Source organism: Prenolepis imparis, unplaced genomic scaffold, assembly GCF_030444845.1.
Source record: "Prenolepis imparis isolate NDT839.2.m4 unplaced genomic scaffold, iyPreImpa1.0 SCAF_3, whole genome shotgun sequence".
In the NCBI taxonomy this organism is placed as follows: Eukaryota; Metazoa; Arthropoda; class Insecta; order Hymenoptera; family Formicidae; genus Prenolepis; species Prenolepis imparis.
Genome location: NW_028141161.1, coordinates 333,829 through 349,955, shown reverse-complemented (window position 1 = coordinate 349,955; position 16,127 = coordinate 333,829). Strand labels below are relative to the sequence as shown.

General features: G+C 38.1%; 1 pseudogene; it reads left to right on the top strand.

Annotated features, from left to right (window-relative positions):
• Nucleotides 1-3,101: 3,101 nt before the first annotated feature.
• On the top strand, nt 3,102-15,844 carry LOC145933761 (uncharacterized; annotated as a pseudogene).
• The last annotated feature ends 283 nt before the right edge of the window (nt 15,845-16,127 follow it).

Here is a 16,127-nt window from a genome sequence, read left to right as displayed (position 1 = left end):
CAGAACGTTTAAATTTTACAATGCCTAAAACACGCGTCAAGTAATCCATTCCTAACAAATTACTATTCTATAACATAGAAATATTTCCTGAACCTCGTAGTGATTATTCAGAGAGGACGAACCGCTCATAATCTCTCGCCGAAAGCAACAACGAACAGTGAGGACCGCCGCACGTTAGTTATTGCAGAAGCGAAACGACGTTCAGAATGTTTAAATTTTATAATGCCTAAAACACGCCGTGCAGGAAGAAAGAATCAACTACGGCGTATAACAGCACGACTACATCGCACTGAATCAACACGTGGTCTCTCTAATTTCATTGGAATCGACTATCATAACGACGCGGAATACGATAGATTGTTCGGCGACTCCGTGCCTTTTAGCATTAATAATAATAATAATAATCACGCGGACGTTAAATTACGTGAGTGGCCTACGCAATTGCACGCGATCGAAATCAAGAATTCCAAGGTGCCATTGAACGACATCCCGGACAACGATCCACGCCGTACAAGGTATCTGCAGAAAGGTCTGGCATCCTGTACACCCTCTACAACGCGGGTACCCCGGATCATCGCCATCCAGTCGTTGTCCATTCCTTGGAAATTAAATAAGGTAGGTGCTCAAGATATTTCTTTACAATACGAGCCTCCCTTCTGCCCGGGAACCCGCGAAATACAAGAATCTATTTCGGAAGCTACGTCTACGCATTTTTGAATCACTTAACAATAATAACTAATAAATTCTCTTGCAATTTTAGAAATATTAGCTTACCACGTGGTTTCCAGAATATTCTCTGCGCGTCTTAAATTTTCTCATCTCCCAAAAAGAGAAATCGTGCGAAACCCTTTTTTTTTTATCAAGGGTCAGTTTATGGCCCTCATAAAACTGCAGTAGGTATCCTACAGTCAACCCTTTGGAAAATTCTAAATCTTTCCAGAATATCTAGAAACTTCGTGAACGTGTTAGAACATTCAAATCGACCTCATGGCAATTATTTATTTTAACTAACATTAGTTTAAACAATCAACTCCTATGTGTCCAATAATACCGTCACACTTGGACATCCCCACCACTTTGCTCCTCCCCGAGGATGATTCCGAGGAAGAAACTATTGAAGAAACCCTAAATAACCTCCCGTATTGCCAACGGATAATCGGTTTTATTAATAAGGAAACAAGTGCCGCTCTCTGTACGGATTGCCGTATGCGTTTACCTATTGGCGTGCAATCTGAGTGGTTAACTTGCGCTAAGCATCTCCTCGTTATCGGCGACGTACCGACCGGAGTCGTTTGCTCAGTCTGCAATTTTTACCGACTGTCGAAAACACGTGACATCGACCACCCTTGTTATCATTGCCAACGAGCTTACCTTCTGTACCGCCGTGGTGAAGAACCCTACCGTATCGACTCGGATGGTAATACAGTAATCACTATTTTCCACTCCGTCAACGATTCACTCGAACGATTCCGCGGATACATGGACTGATTCGTCAGTAATCGAACCTATACGAAACGCTCCCTTTCTCCCAAAACGCAACCGTGACCATAAAGGAAATACCTGTCGTCGTGGGTATCCCCGGAGTAATTCCGAAATACGACGTAGTCCGCCCCGCAGTTCGAGTTCGTAGGTCGCGATTTAAATTTCGTAAAATTTACGCCGCAACTGCACCCCCGGACGTAACAGTATACCGCGTTCGATAAACATTACCATGTCAACATCTGTAATTAATTCGAACGTAATTTTTGTGTGCTTTAACATGGCGTCCCACGTATACCCGGGGAGAGTATTGTAATACGCGGGGTCGAGCCCATAACTCTCGATACATTTATCCCGGAAATTTTCAAAAATGTCGGCTAATAACAAGACGTCACTTTTTATATACAGATCGCTATATTCGCCCAGCGTTCGAATGGAGAATCGCTCCCATACGTTTTCAGCGTGCGCATAATCGTTCTCGGATACAGTGTCGCCGGTCAAGGAACTGTAAAATGATTCGCGCGGTGGTAGACATGTATCATGTAATCTTTCAAAACAGTTGATGTATTCATACGGAAAGACACCTTTCCGTGTTAATAAATTGAAATTTTCGGTAGATAAATTTTGAAATTTTGATTTTAAATTTTTGAGTTTATCTTTACTTACAAGTAACACTACTCAAGTGCCATTCGCCGATATTCTTGAAACTTTGCACACACGTAGTACGTCGCAAAACTTAAACACGTGTTTTTTTATTTTGGCTAACATGGCGTTTTAAGGTTAGAAAACGCATTCGAAAGTTTAACACCATTTAGCACAATGCTAACTAACGCTACTCATGAGTGTCATTCTCTTACAGCTTTTACGACATTTCTCTATCATAATTTCATTGTTTGCGTGTTTTTGAGATCGTTAATGACGATTTTGACATCAGTTATATCAATGTAGAGGTGGCTGATGAAAAATGGCAAATTTAATAATAGTCTTACGAAGGATGTCAAAATGTGACTGGGCAAATATCGGTGGGCAAACTTCTTAATACCCTTCTTTCAAATAACGGAAACAATAAGCACATCACGAAATTTTAAGAAATTGAACCTTATGAAGACGGGATTATTAGGTCTTTTTAATGTTTTCAATTATACAATTTGACATATAGTAATCAGAACGGCCGATGGTAACTTATGTGTTCAAGTTTCGTCTAACATGCTTACGATACCACAATTTGCACATATATTGTCAAAATTAATTATATTTTTACCGCATTTCATTATCATTATTGCAACTTTTGCTAATACCATTCATAACGAATAAGGTTTCATCAATCGTTTTTAAAGGTTGAAATCAGGGAGCAATACGACAGGCTTCTGATTACAATAAGTTATATTCACGAAGTATTATCTTTTTTCATTACGTATTTTCGAACTACAATTGATAACAATTAGTTTTTCATCGGCCGTTTTCACAGCACGGCTTTTATATTTTCTACATTGTGTATCTCTTTGAATACAATTTACAACAAATAGGTTTTCATCAGCTGTTTCCCTACTATTTGTTATTAATTGTAATAACGTTAAGTACTATTCTTGCTCTGCGGTTTTCTCGAAAAAATTCATCAAAACATGTCTATGAATCCAAAAAATATTCTTCGTTTACTAACACATAGTTTCAGTGATTCGCAGTATGATGTTGAATCGATTGTGACAGAAGATGAAAGATCATTTGCAGCTTATTTGGAAGATCTCATTAAATCTTCTGTTGGTTCCAACGTGTTCACTGAAACTTACGAAACATTGTGTTGTAATGATGACAGCGTAATACCTGATGCTGTTGAAGTCGATGACGATTTTGAAGATGACTTTGAATGTGTTGTTCAAGATGATAAAAAACTGAAAGTTGAGATAGACGTTGATTATAAAAACAGAGCGGTCAAGTTTTGGCGATCTGCTAAAAATGGTAACATGAGCTTTAGTACGGTAAAAAGTAGATTTAAGAGGGTTCCAGATAAAAAAACGTTGTACAGGTAGGAAACACAAGTAGCGGAGGGAGGCACAAGGAATGAGAAATTGTTTCGTATCAGTACATATGTTTTAGATCAATTCAAAAATGCAATGGAAAAATCACTACCTGTTCATGATTTAGAGTTGAAAAGATGGGCTTTGAAAGCAAGGGATGATGTTAAACTATCAAATAAACTCTTCTCTGCTTCTTTCAAATGGATCCATACTTTCAAAGTGAGACATGGAATAGTATCTAGAAAGATTAACAAGTTTGTTACGAAAACCCAGATAACGAGTAAAGAAACTCTCGTACAGAAGAGTAATGAATTCGTTGCAACAGTGAGATCAGAAATATTATCTATAGGAGAAGATAATGTATTCAATTCTGATCAATCAGGCTTTAATTTACAATCACATGCAGGGCGTACATTGTCATTTAAGGGTAGTTTGAAAGTTGAATGCTTAGCTCAATCTATAAATTCACTGACTTACAGCTACACTATACAGCCTTTTATATCTGCAAGTGGGGTCTTAAAATCACCTTTGCTAATAGTGTTACAAGAGACACAAGGTAAATTTGGTCCGATCGTCAGAAACAATATTTATAAAGCTGAAAATATTCTTGTGCTTGCTTCAAAATCTGGAAAACTTTCATCAGATCTTGCTGTAAAATGGTTTGTCGATGCTTTTTTGCCTAATGTTAATGAAGCATCGGCTCTATGTTTAGACTCTTGGACTGGACAAACGGAAGAAAAGTTCGATGTTATAGATAAGCGTGGCAAAAGAGTCAAAATTTTAACTATTCCCGCAGGGACAACTGGTATGATCCAACCATTAGATGTTTATACATTCAGACCATGGAAGAACTTTCTTAAACATTTCTCGGACTTTATCATACTATATAACTGCGACATCAATTTACATTTGAGGAATAACATCTTAAAGATTCAGTCATTGATTCATAACCAGTTCTCATCACCAAGATTTGTAAATTTATTCAAATACGCTTGGTGAAAAAGCGGGTATACTTCAGAAAAACCAGAAAAATGTGCAACACCTGTGGAATACTGCTTCGAGAATTGTGGTACACACTGTAGGTTTTGCACAAACATTTCCATCATAAAATGCGCTTGGTGCAACGAATCTTTATGTATACAACACTTTTTTGCTCCAGACTATAATGCTTCTCCTCACTACTGCAAAAGATACGTGAAATGAAGGCAATATTTTTAATTCCATCCTTTTCTTTTCACCAAGATATGGGGAATTAAAATTCAAGTATATGGAGAAGGCCGCACCTTGTCTTCAGTGGCCGGGTCAAATCTCTATCTTGCCTTCACTGTTCGGGTAGTACCACTATCTTGCCTTCACTGGTCGGGTGTAGTACCACTATCTTGCCTTCACTGGTCGGGTATAGTACCACTATCTTGCCTTCACTGGTCGGGTATAGTACCACTATCTTGCCTTCACTGGCTGGGTAGACCTTCCCATTGCCTTCAGTTTCCGCCATTTGGATGCGTCATATTGAATTTTTCATCCGCCACCTCTAGATTGATATAACTGTTGCCAAAATCATAATCATGTATCTAATAAACTTCGCAAGTGGCGTTAAATAAAGTTTTTGAAACTTCTGCGATTTTGTCCACCATTTTGTATTTGCCATTCTGAATCTCGTTAAACTAATGTCAAAATCGTCATTAGCGATCTCAAAAATACGCAGACAATGGGAAGGCTACCCAGCCAGTGAAGGCAAGATAGTGATACTATACCCGACCAGTGAAGGCAAGATAGTGGTACTTTACCCGACCTTAATACGCCTTGTCAGCCAAAATTAAAAAACACGTGTTTAATGTTTTTCGATGTACTACGTGTGTGCAAAGTTTCAAGAATATCGGCGAATGGCACTGGAGTAGTGTTACTTGTTAGAAATGATGCCAATTTGTCTAGACTAGTATTGAGAAATTTATATGAATCGATATAACGTAATTTTATGCAAGCTTTCCAATCTGTGTCATCGTTGGTACTATTGACAGTTTTTGTAAATGATATATATTTTTCTTTAGTTATTGGAAGTAATTCGATTCCCCCTTCGAACGCTGTAGCTATTTCCTTAATTATGAAATGTGAGTCGTAACCGGATAAATTATGAAATACTATTGGAATACAAAAAGAGTTTTTATAATTTAAGTTGCAATTTGAGTGTGCTGGACCTCTGTATCGTCCGGTCAGATGGCAATGATCGCGTACGCGTGTATCGTCATCTTGCGTGAATGGTTTCTCACATATATGACAATGCGTTGCGCTATGAAATTCTTCCCGCTCGTCTGATGTAAAATTTACCATGGGGATGTTAGTTGCTAAAATATTCTTTACGCGTATCGCTAAATTTTGTATTTCGGAAAACCACGAAATGCAATCTACACTACGACGAGAATAATACTCGGATAACGAATCGTCATATGAGCAATGTACATAATATGCTATACAAAATACTTGGTGATGTTGGTATAAATTCTTTTCTTCTTCCTTCTTATTCGTCTTTGTCAGCACACATTCGAGGTCAGCATATACGACAAAAGGAAGTCGCTCTTTGCGATTAAAGTTGTTGAACGCGAGCCACTTGTCCTTATCGGTCGGTAATCGGATAGCGCAGTCATTCATCTCTCCGCAGTCTACCATATGTGTCTGCAACTTGTCCTCAGACTCGAAATAATGCATGCATCTGTAAAAGATAATAGCAATTATAAACACTTTATAATTATTTTATGATTATTTAATATATAATTTTATCGCAATAAATATACGTACCGATCGCAGATATATTTTCTGTCATTGTTTTTGCTCAATTGCGAGTTCACGAGCCGGGAGAGATTCTTGATCCATGCGAAATGACCTACGCTGTTGTGATCTTCCACGTAAAGTAGGTTGACATGCTTGTCTTTCTTTTGCTCCGAAAGACGTATCGAGACAATGTTCTTTTCTTCGATGCTGTACACATTTATCGAAATGTTATTATGAACTTCAAACTTTTTAATTTGATTCACAGTCACTGGAAATTCAATGTCCTGGAGATTCAACACTTGTTGTGTAATGGGGATATGAAAAATTCCCGTTCCACATTTCTTTCAGCAGGGTATAGAGCAGCGACAACTGCCCACGCAAAACATGCATTGTCTTTTGATTGCACATTCACCACTGCTCTCTTCATAATTATTTCTCGCGGCAATTTAATGTGACATCCCGCGCGCATTGGATTATACTTGTTTATATTTATAGTCAAATTGTTTATTCGCGACAATGCCCAACCACTATCACGTTCTTGAAATTCTTCTAGCGATGCTAGCGTGGGCTCGATAACGCGGTGATCGTATTAATCATGTAAATCGGAGGTGCGAAAGATTTCAAAGTTTTTCGTATTGATAGTTTTATTAGCACGCTTATCGCCCGACATGAACTCGCCATTAAACATAGTGTTCACTTTCACACTAGGGTATTTTTGCAATACTTTTTGCACGTATCTGATCACAATGTCTTTGGCCTCCTCTAAAAATTGACGAGGTTCGATGTGATTGCTTTTTATCACCGCACCAGTCAAGATGCGGCACTCGAACGCCGTATCAATCTCTCGCCATATGAGTCCGATGTCTCGCGAACTGCTTCCGGCACCTGCGTGTACAAAACGTCTGCGTACCGAATTCTTCAACCCTTCGAGATGCGCGATTTGGGAGACAAGCGATTGTCGAACTCCGATCGGTAATCGTGGACGTTTTATTCGACTTTGTTCTTCCAGTGATTCGATGTATTCGTCACATTACTGCTCCCACACAATATATTCTTCCACCGAATTCACCCTTGTGGCTTGCTCCAACAAACTTGCTTCCAATTGTGCCATATTTCTTTACTCGAGATGCACTTCTTGAACCTCTGACAAAGATACTGACAGAGTATGCCTCCTTACCAGCATTTTTATTTGATCACTGACACTTGAAAAACTCGAGTATGTTGCGATTTTGTCACGTGCGGCTCATCGGCCTTGAAATTGATACATTTTGCGTCTAATATTTCATTAAGGATGATGTCATAGCGACCATGCAGCTATGTTTGAAAATTGCGATTTTGCACATTTTGCTAATCAACTAATTGTGAACACCTGGGGGATGACAGCAGCCGGTGCATTGGCGCTCGTGATACATTTTAGCACATTTCGCAAGATTCGTCTCAAGGTGATATCAGCCGTGCATCGGCACTTGAAAATTTTGTATATGTTGCATTTTGCACATTTTGACCTTGACAATAATTCTAACATTTCATTTGAGGATGATGTTATAGCAGCCGCGCATCGGCGCTTGAAAATTTTGAATATTGTTACGTCCGGGGGTGCAGTTGCGGCGTAAATTTTACGAAATTTAAATCGCGACCTACGAACTCGAACTGCGGGGCGGACTACGTCGTATTTCGGAATTACTCCGGGGATACCCACGACGACAGGTATTTCCTTTATGGTCACGGTTGCGTTTTGGGAGAAAGGGAGCGTTTCGTATAGGTTCGATTACTGACGAATCAGTCCATGTATCCGCGGAATCGTTCGAGTGAATCGTTGACGGAGTGGAAAATAGTGATTACTGTATTACCATCCGAGTCGATACGGTAGGGTTCTTCACCACGGCGGTACAGAAGGTAAGCTCGTTGGCAATGATAACAAGGGTGGTCGATGTCACGTGTTTTCGACAGTCGGTAAAAATTGCAGACTGAGCAAACGACTCCGGTCGGTACGTCGCCGATAACGAGGAGATGCTTAGCGCAAGTTAACCACTCAGATTGCACGCCAATAGGTAAACGCATATGGCAATCCGTACAGAGAGCGGCACTTGTTTCCTTATTAATAAAACCGATTATCCGTTGGCAATACGGGAGGTTATTTAGGGTTTCTTCAATAGTTTCTTCCTCGGAATCATCCTCGGGGAGAAGCAAAGTGGTGGGGATGTCCAAGTGTGACGGTATTATTGGACACAGGAGTTGATTGTTTAAACTAATGTTAGTTAAAATGAATAATTGCCATGAGGTCGATTTGAATGTTCTAACACGTTCACGAAGTTTCTAGATATTCTGGAAAGATTTAGAATTTTCCAAAGGGTTGACTGTAGGATACCTACTGCAGTTTTATGAGGGCCATAAACTGACCCTTGATAAAAAAAAAGGTTTCGCACGATTTCTCTTTTTGGGAGATGAGAAAATTTAAGACGCGCAGAGAATATTCTGGAAACCACGTGGTAAGCTAATATTTCTAAAATTGCAAGAGAATTTATTAGTTATTATTGTTAAGTGATTCAAAAATGCGTAGACGTAGTTTCCGAAATAGATTCTTGTATTTCGCGGGTTCCCGGGCAGAAGGGAGGCTCGTGTTGTAAAGAAATATCTTGAGCACCTACCTTATTTAATTTCCAAGGAATGGACAACGACTGGATGGCGATGATCCGGGGTACCCGCGTTGTAGAGGGTGTACAGGATGCCAGACCTTTCTGCAGATACCTTGTACGGCGTGGATCGTTGTCCGGGATGTCGTTCAATGGCACCTTGGAATTCTTGATTTCGATCGCGTGCAATTGCGTAGGCCACTCCCGTAATTTAACGTCCGCGTGATTATTATTATTATTATTAATGCTAAAAGGCACGGAGTCGCCGAACAATCTATCGTATTCCGCGTCGTTATGATAGTCGATTCCAATGAAATTAGAGAGACCACGTGTTGATTCAGTGCGATGTAGTCGTGCTGTTATACGCCGTAGTTGATTCTTTCTTCCTGCACGGCGTGTTTTAGGCATTATAAAATTTAAACATTCTGAACGTCGTTTCGCTTCTGCAATAACTAACGTGCGGCGGTCCTCACTGTTCGTTGTTGCTTTCGGCGAGAGATTATGAGCGGTTCGTCCTCTCTGAATAATCACTACGAGGTTCAGGAAATATTTCTATGTTATAGAATAGTAATTTGTTAGGAATGAATTACTTGACGCGTGTTTTAGGCATTGTAAAATTTAAACGTTCTGAACGTCGTTTCGCTTCTGCAATAATTAACGTGCGGCGGTCCTCACTGTTTGTTGTTGCTTTTGGCGAGAGATTATGAGCGGTTCGTCCTCTCTGAATAATCACTACGAGGTTCAGAAAATATTTCTATGTTATAGAATAATAATTTGTTAGGAATGGATTATTCGGCATGTGCAGGCGAGAGAATTCGAGATGCGTTTTAGAAATAATATAGGCTTGGAGATACACGAGGTTGGAACTAATTTAGAATGAATTTAGAATATATATATATATAACACTTTTATTCTAGTATAACACTATGAGTAATACAAAATATCTAAGTTAAATTTTAGAGTTAGAATCTTAGAGTTAAAGTTAGAATTAGAGTCTTAGAATTAGAATTAGAATCTTAGAGTTAGAATTTGAATTTTAGAATTCGGAGAGAGTCTTAAAAGTGACTGCTCTGCTTGACGGCGCGATTAGAACTGAGCTCCTCTGGGCTCGCTCTGAGGTCCTTCGGTTTTCGGCAGCTCGGTTGCGGCGGCCGAGAGTGGGGGAACTCTCTAGGGTAGGGAGTTGCCGTGGTAGGGAAGTTCCCAGGTGCTGCGGAGCGCCGCGCTCAGGCACTAGGCGGAGTTAGATGTCATGGCCGGCATTGGCGCGCATTTCGAACGGTGTTATAAGAACTTAGAATTATTTTGCATAAGAGTGAAAAAATTTAAGTAGCCGGACGTGACAATATGCTGCATTTAGAACACCTGGGACTGATGTCATAGCAGCAGCTGTGCATCGGTGCTTTGATTGGTTGAAAATAATATTGGATCAGCAATAATCCCCACCCCATCACAATGGATATTATGGATAAAATTTAAAAATAATTTAGTATCACATTGATCACTCGATTGAAAAGGTTCTTTTAAAATGTACTCCGCCAGCATGAATTATTACGTTCCAGTACAAGAGAGCAATGTTTTGTGCAAGAAGAAATGTGACAAGTAAGTTTCAATATTATCTGTTAAATGAATTTTTCAATAAACAACTTTTTTTTTGTTAAATAATTATTTTCAATAAAATTTTTGTAGCGCTTCATCTCATCGTGCGGCTCGTATACTTGGAAGAAGATACGTCTTAACACCAACATCATACAAATATTTGGAAATAGGAATCAGCGTCGGAATAATATCCTATGTGGAATTGGCTCTCGGTGATAATCGAGGCAATCAAATAATATAGCCCATTGAAACATAGAAATCTCTAATGCGGAAACGAGCAGATATTGAGCAGCTAACTGAAACTCCGCTATGGATTAGTGATCTGACACTCGAAGCGGTTAACATGTATACTTCAAAAATTATAAAAATTACATCATCTGATAATTCTTTGTACATGAAACCATCAACGTTACTACATTTATTCGATTTCGAAAAATGTATTGATCATATGTATTCCTGGCTGTGTGAGAATACTCATAGTGTTAATGAAAAATTTAAGCAATTTGTAAATATTTTGCAATGTGATAATATCCGTGATGTGAGCAATGCCGCAAAGGCGATACGTGATAGTAATATGTTTAATAGCGAATCACTTATAGATTGTGAATTGATAACTTGTGCTATAAATGAAATTATTTATAATGCTTGCAACAAATAAATTATTTTACTGTTAAACTGTGTTTAATTATTTCTTCCCTGTCTGATATACATAGTCGACAAAACTCTCTGGAGATGTAGAAAAATGCTGAGGTAGATGATACTCTAGTTAGAAGAAGACATGAGATGTGGAATCAAAAATCAAGAGCGGAGCAACACTATAATATGTGTATCGTGTCATAGAGTAGCAGACTTGTACTCAAGTGTTGTGTGAAAGTATTAAACGTAAAATATATAATTCTGCAAGTGTTGTAAAGATGTTAACTCTGGAGGAATACATTGAATTAGTGGAACAACTTGTGTTGCTGAGCTGAAAGAATGTGATTTAATCGGATTGCATCCACATGAAATTGATAAAACGTTTTACTGTATGTGGGAGCCAGATTGCGATGGTTGTATCGACTTGTTAGAAGGACAATGTCCACAAGAACTAATGAGAATTTACGGAATGAAAATCAACCCCAAGAAATTATTAATTGGAAATTTGCAGTCACGGACAGCTCGAATCATGCGACTTGAAGAAATAAGAAAAGCGCTACGCAAACGTTTCTTCGGTGCAGATACCAATGTTTCGGCACTATCGATAAACACTCGGGTAACTTCAATCGTGCAGGCGATACATGGGCGTGAAATCGGTTTGAAAAAACCTCATACTGATGCTCTAAAATATCAACTATGGGCTATGAAACTATGGGATGATCCGAAAAACCGCTCTCTCCAATTCGAGTCGAACGTTTCTAGATTTTATGCTGAGCATAGAGAATCCTCTGAGGTGGAATAATTGTTGTAAGTATTTCTTTTCATTTATAAATTAATAAAATAATAAAATGACCCATAAAATAATTAATAATTTATTTAATAAAAAATTTCTGTCATGTAGGAGTTCCGCCTCGCAGCCACCGCCCCACCACCTCGCAGCGACCATCGCGCTGCTGTATATATTTTATATTTTTATATTATTATTATTGTATTATTATATTTTATATTTTATATTAATTTATATTTTATATTTTATATTTTAAATTCACACACACACACACAGTTATATAATAAACATTATTTTAAATATTAAAAAATAAATGTATTTATTTTAAAATTCCTCTCTCCCCTTCCTAATCCTAAAATATTAATTTAAAAAAAATATTAAAAGAAAAAAAAATATTAATTAAAAAAAAACTCTCTCGCGTGCGCCTCTCTCTTTGCGTTCTCCTTCGCCGCCTTACCTCTCTCGCGTGCGCCTCGCGACATCTCTCTCTTTCTCGCGACCGCTATCTCTCTCACTCTTGCATATACGCCTCTCTTGCGATATCTCGCTCGCGTGCGCCTCGCGCTCTCCTTCGCGTCATCTCGCTACCTCTCCATCTCGCACTATCTCGCGACCGCTATCTCTCTCCTTCGCGTGCGTCATCTCTCTCTCATGTTCGCCTCGCGCTCTCCTTCGCGTTCCTCTCTCCGCGCGGACCCCTCACCCATCAAGCTCCACGCGGTCTTTCGCGATTCCTCTCTCCCTGCGGACCCCTCGCGGACCCTAACATCGCGGACGCTTCCCCCTCCCCGCGGACCTCTCGCGGACCCCTCGCGGACCCGGCACCAAAATCGCGGACGCTTCCCTCTCCCCGCGGACCCCTCGCGGTACATTGCGGACACTCCTCCCTCCCCGCGGACCCCTCGCGTACCCCTCGCGGACCCGGCACCAAAATCGCCGACGCTCCCCCCCTCCCCACCCCGCGGACCCCTCGCGGTACATCGCGGTACATCGCGGACGCTCCCCCTCCCCGCGTGACGTCATTCCCCCGCGCCCTGTGTTCCCCTCCCCCCCTCATTGCCCCTGTGTTAGAACCCGCCTAGTATATCTACTAGCGTTTCCTCTAAATTGATTCAAACAGCTCTTTTTAGGGCTATTTCTGTGTTTGTTCTGTGTTATTCAAGTTCCTTACTGAGTTAGCCCGCCGGGTCATTGAAGGTGTGCTTCTCCGCTTCTCTTTCTTTGTGCCCTCCTGTGTTTTCTGATTTTACCAGATAAGGTCTGATTTTAATAAATCCGCCAATATTCTTGTTTGTATTATTACTGCCACGGAATTTCGCAAGAATCTTACAATTGTATGATAATTATGCTTATAAAATAACTTGCAAATTTTAATTTTATTAAAATTATATTAAAATAAAGGTAGATTAAAAACAAATTAAAAATTTGAATAACTTTATCGATTACTAAACTTATATCAGTTGTGGACAGATATAGAAATAATGCTTTCATTTTTCATGGATTTTTTTATACATATTAAAATCGCAAGAGCCTCACTATTTTCATCAACTTCCTGCCTTTCCATAAAAACAAATCATATATTGATTATGTGTCGCTATTTGCCGCGCGGCAAACCGCGGAAATATTTCTATTGTGTAAAATAAAAGTTATTAAAACTTGTTTGCAGTCTGTTGCTGAGTTTTGGAAGGGCCTTCCATCGCATATTCTCATCCCAATTAGAAAGGATACGTAAGAAGAAGGATACGTAAATCTAGGAAACTGCATATAGGATACGTAATACAGCTAAATAATTATGAAACCATTTATAGTCAAACATTCTATTTCGCGTAAACGTTTACATAATGTGTCTTTAAGACAAAAGAAAAATATCATTTCTGAAATTAGAAACAATTTATATAAAAATTGTTCACAAAATTGTACGAGACAGTCAAATACGGTTAGTAATATTCAAGATGATATACCAGGTCCATCGCATACAGAATGTAGTTCTTTTACAGCCAATCTTGAAAACAATATTTATAGTAATAATAATAATATAAATACTCAGGGTAACAGCTTTGATTATAATAGTCTTTTCTCTGATAGTGATGCTTCCTCGTCTTTCAGTACTTCTTCCATTGAATCATCATTCCAGGAAAAATTGGCATCTTGTTTTGTAGACAATCATTTGACTCATGTTCAAGGTAATAGTATTCTATCCCTTTTACGAAGCCATTCTTGATTTCGTGATTTACCCAAAGACGTTAGAACTCTTCTAAATACTCCACGAGTTAAAATTATTGTATCGAAAGTAGAACCGAATATATTCATTTTGATGTAGAAACAAGTATTATTGAAGTACTTTCGCGTTTTTCAATTGATTCTCTTCCTAGTCAAATCGATATTGATTTCCATACTGATGGGTGCAATTTAGACAAGTCAGGAAGTGTGCATTTTTGGCCAACTCAATGCAGACTTAGTAATATAAGGCATGTGAAGCCAATAATAGTAGGAATATATAAAGGCACTGCAAAACCATACAATCGAAATTTATTTTTTGAGAAATTTATTGCAGATATTAAAAAAATATTGGCAAATGGAGGGATAATTTTCAAAAGAAACAAATTACCTATACGTCTTAGGTGTTTTATAGCTGATGCACCAGCTCGTGCTTTTATTCTTAATCATAAAAGTCACGTATCTTGTCAACCATGTTCTAAATGTAAAATTTCTGGAATACGATGTAAAGGGCGTTACATTTTCTGTGGTATTGATCATTCCTTGCGAACTGATGGAATATGTAAGAGGTTTAGATGAAGATCATCATAAAGATGGTACAAGTCCGCTATCAATGTTACCTATAGGAATGGTTTCGCAAGTGCCTTTTGATTATATGCATTTGGTTTGTCTTGGAGTTATGAAAAAATGGTTATCTGCTTGGGTATGCGGGAAGTACTCACAGTTTTCCAAGTTACCCCTGCAAGATCTATCTCGATTATATCTTCACGGTTAGAAACACTTGCAGCATATTGTCCATCTGATTTTGCAAGGCGTCTCAAATCTTAATATGTGCACAAAATTTAAAGCCACGGAATTTCGTCAATTTCTTCTGTATACAGGTCCAGTAGTAACCTATGGTATTTTTAATAAACAGATGTACATGCATTTTTTTTTTCTTACATGCTGCCATTAGAATTTTAGTATCTCCATCATCGTCAAAGACTTATTTAAATTTTGCAGATCTTGCATTAAAAAAATTTGTGGATAGATGCAACAATTTTTATGGTCCAAGATTTTATTCGTATAATATACATGGTCTTCTTCACCTTGCCAATGATGTGCAACAGTTAGGTCCTCTCGATACATTTTCTGCTTTCCCATATGAAAATAATATGAGAATTTTTAGAAAGTATTGTAGGAAACCTGGTCTTCCTCTCCAACAAATGTCTAATAGATTTGCAGAGATAAAAAATCATGGCACACACACAACTGAACTGCATAAGATGGAGTCTTCTATTCATGCATCTATGAAGCATAGTGCAGGTCCTCTTCCATGTAATCTTACTTCTAATTATGTTCAGTATCGTAAGATCATATTTAATGAAATCTTACTTACCTTAGACATACGTGATAACTGTTGTATTTTGCATAATGGATCTGTTTGCATCGTTATTAATATATTTATGACAGATAATTTATATTACCTGGCAGTAAAAAAATTTTTAGATGTAGACAAATTTTATGATGTTGGTATTACATCTTCAGCCTTGCAAATTTTTAAATGTTCCTCAATGAGTAATGATGTTTCTTTTGTTCGTATTGATGAAGTTCGTATAAAATGTTACAAAATACCTTTTTGGGATTGCACATCTATAGAGAGCAATAATGATGAAGAAAATCACCCTCAAAGTGAAAAATATATAATTGCTGCTATTATACATAATGAGTAAAACTTACTGCATACTTTTTTAAATGCTTTTCTTTTAATGTATTTCAATGAAATGCATATATTTACCATTATATAATATTTTCTAGTGCATAGTGGTTATTTCTTAATCCTAGCAAGTATTTAATTTTGTACAGGAATTCTTTTAATTGCAAGATACATCAATGTTTTTTATTGTGTAAGTTACTCTTTGCATAGAATAAAAGAATGCAATTGAATATAATATATAAATATATCATTTAATCATAAAAAAATGAAAGCTGTTAAAAAATAAAGGTAAAAGTTAT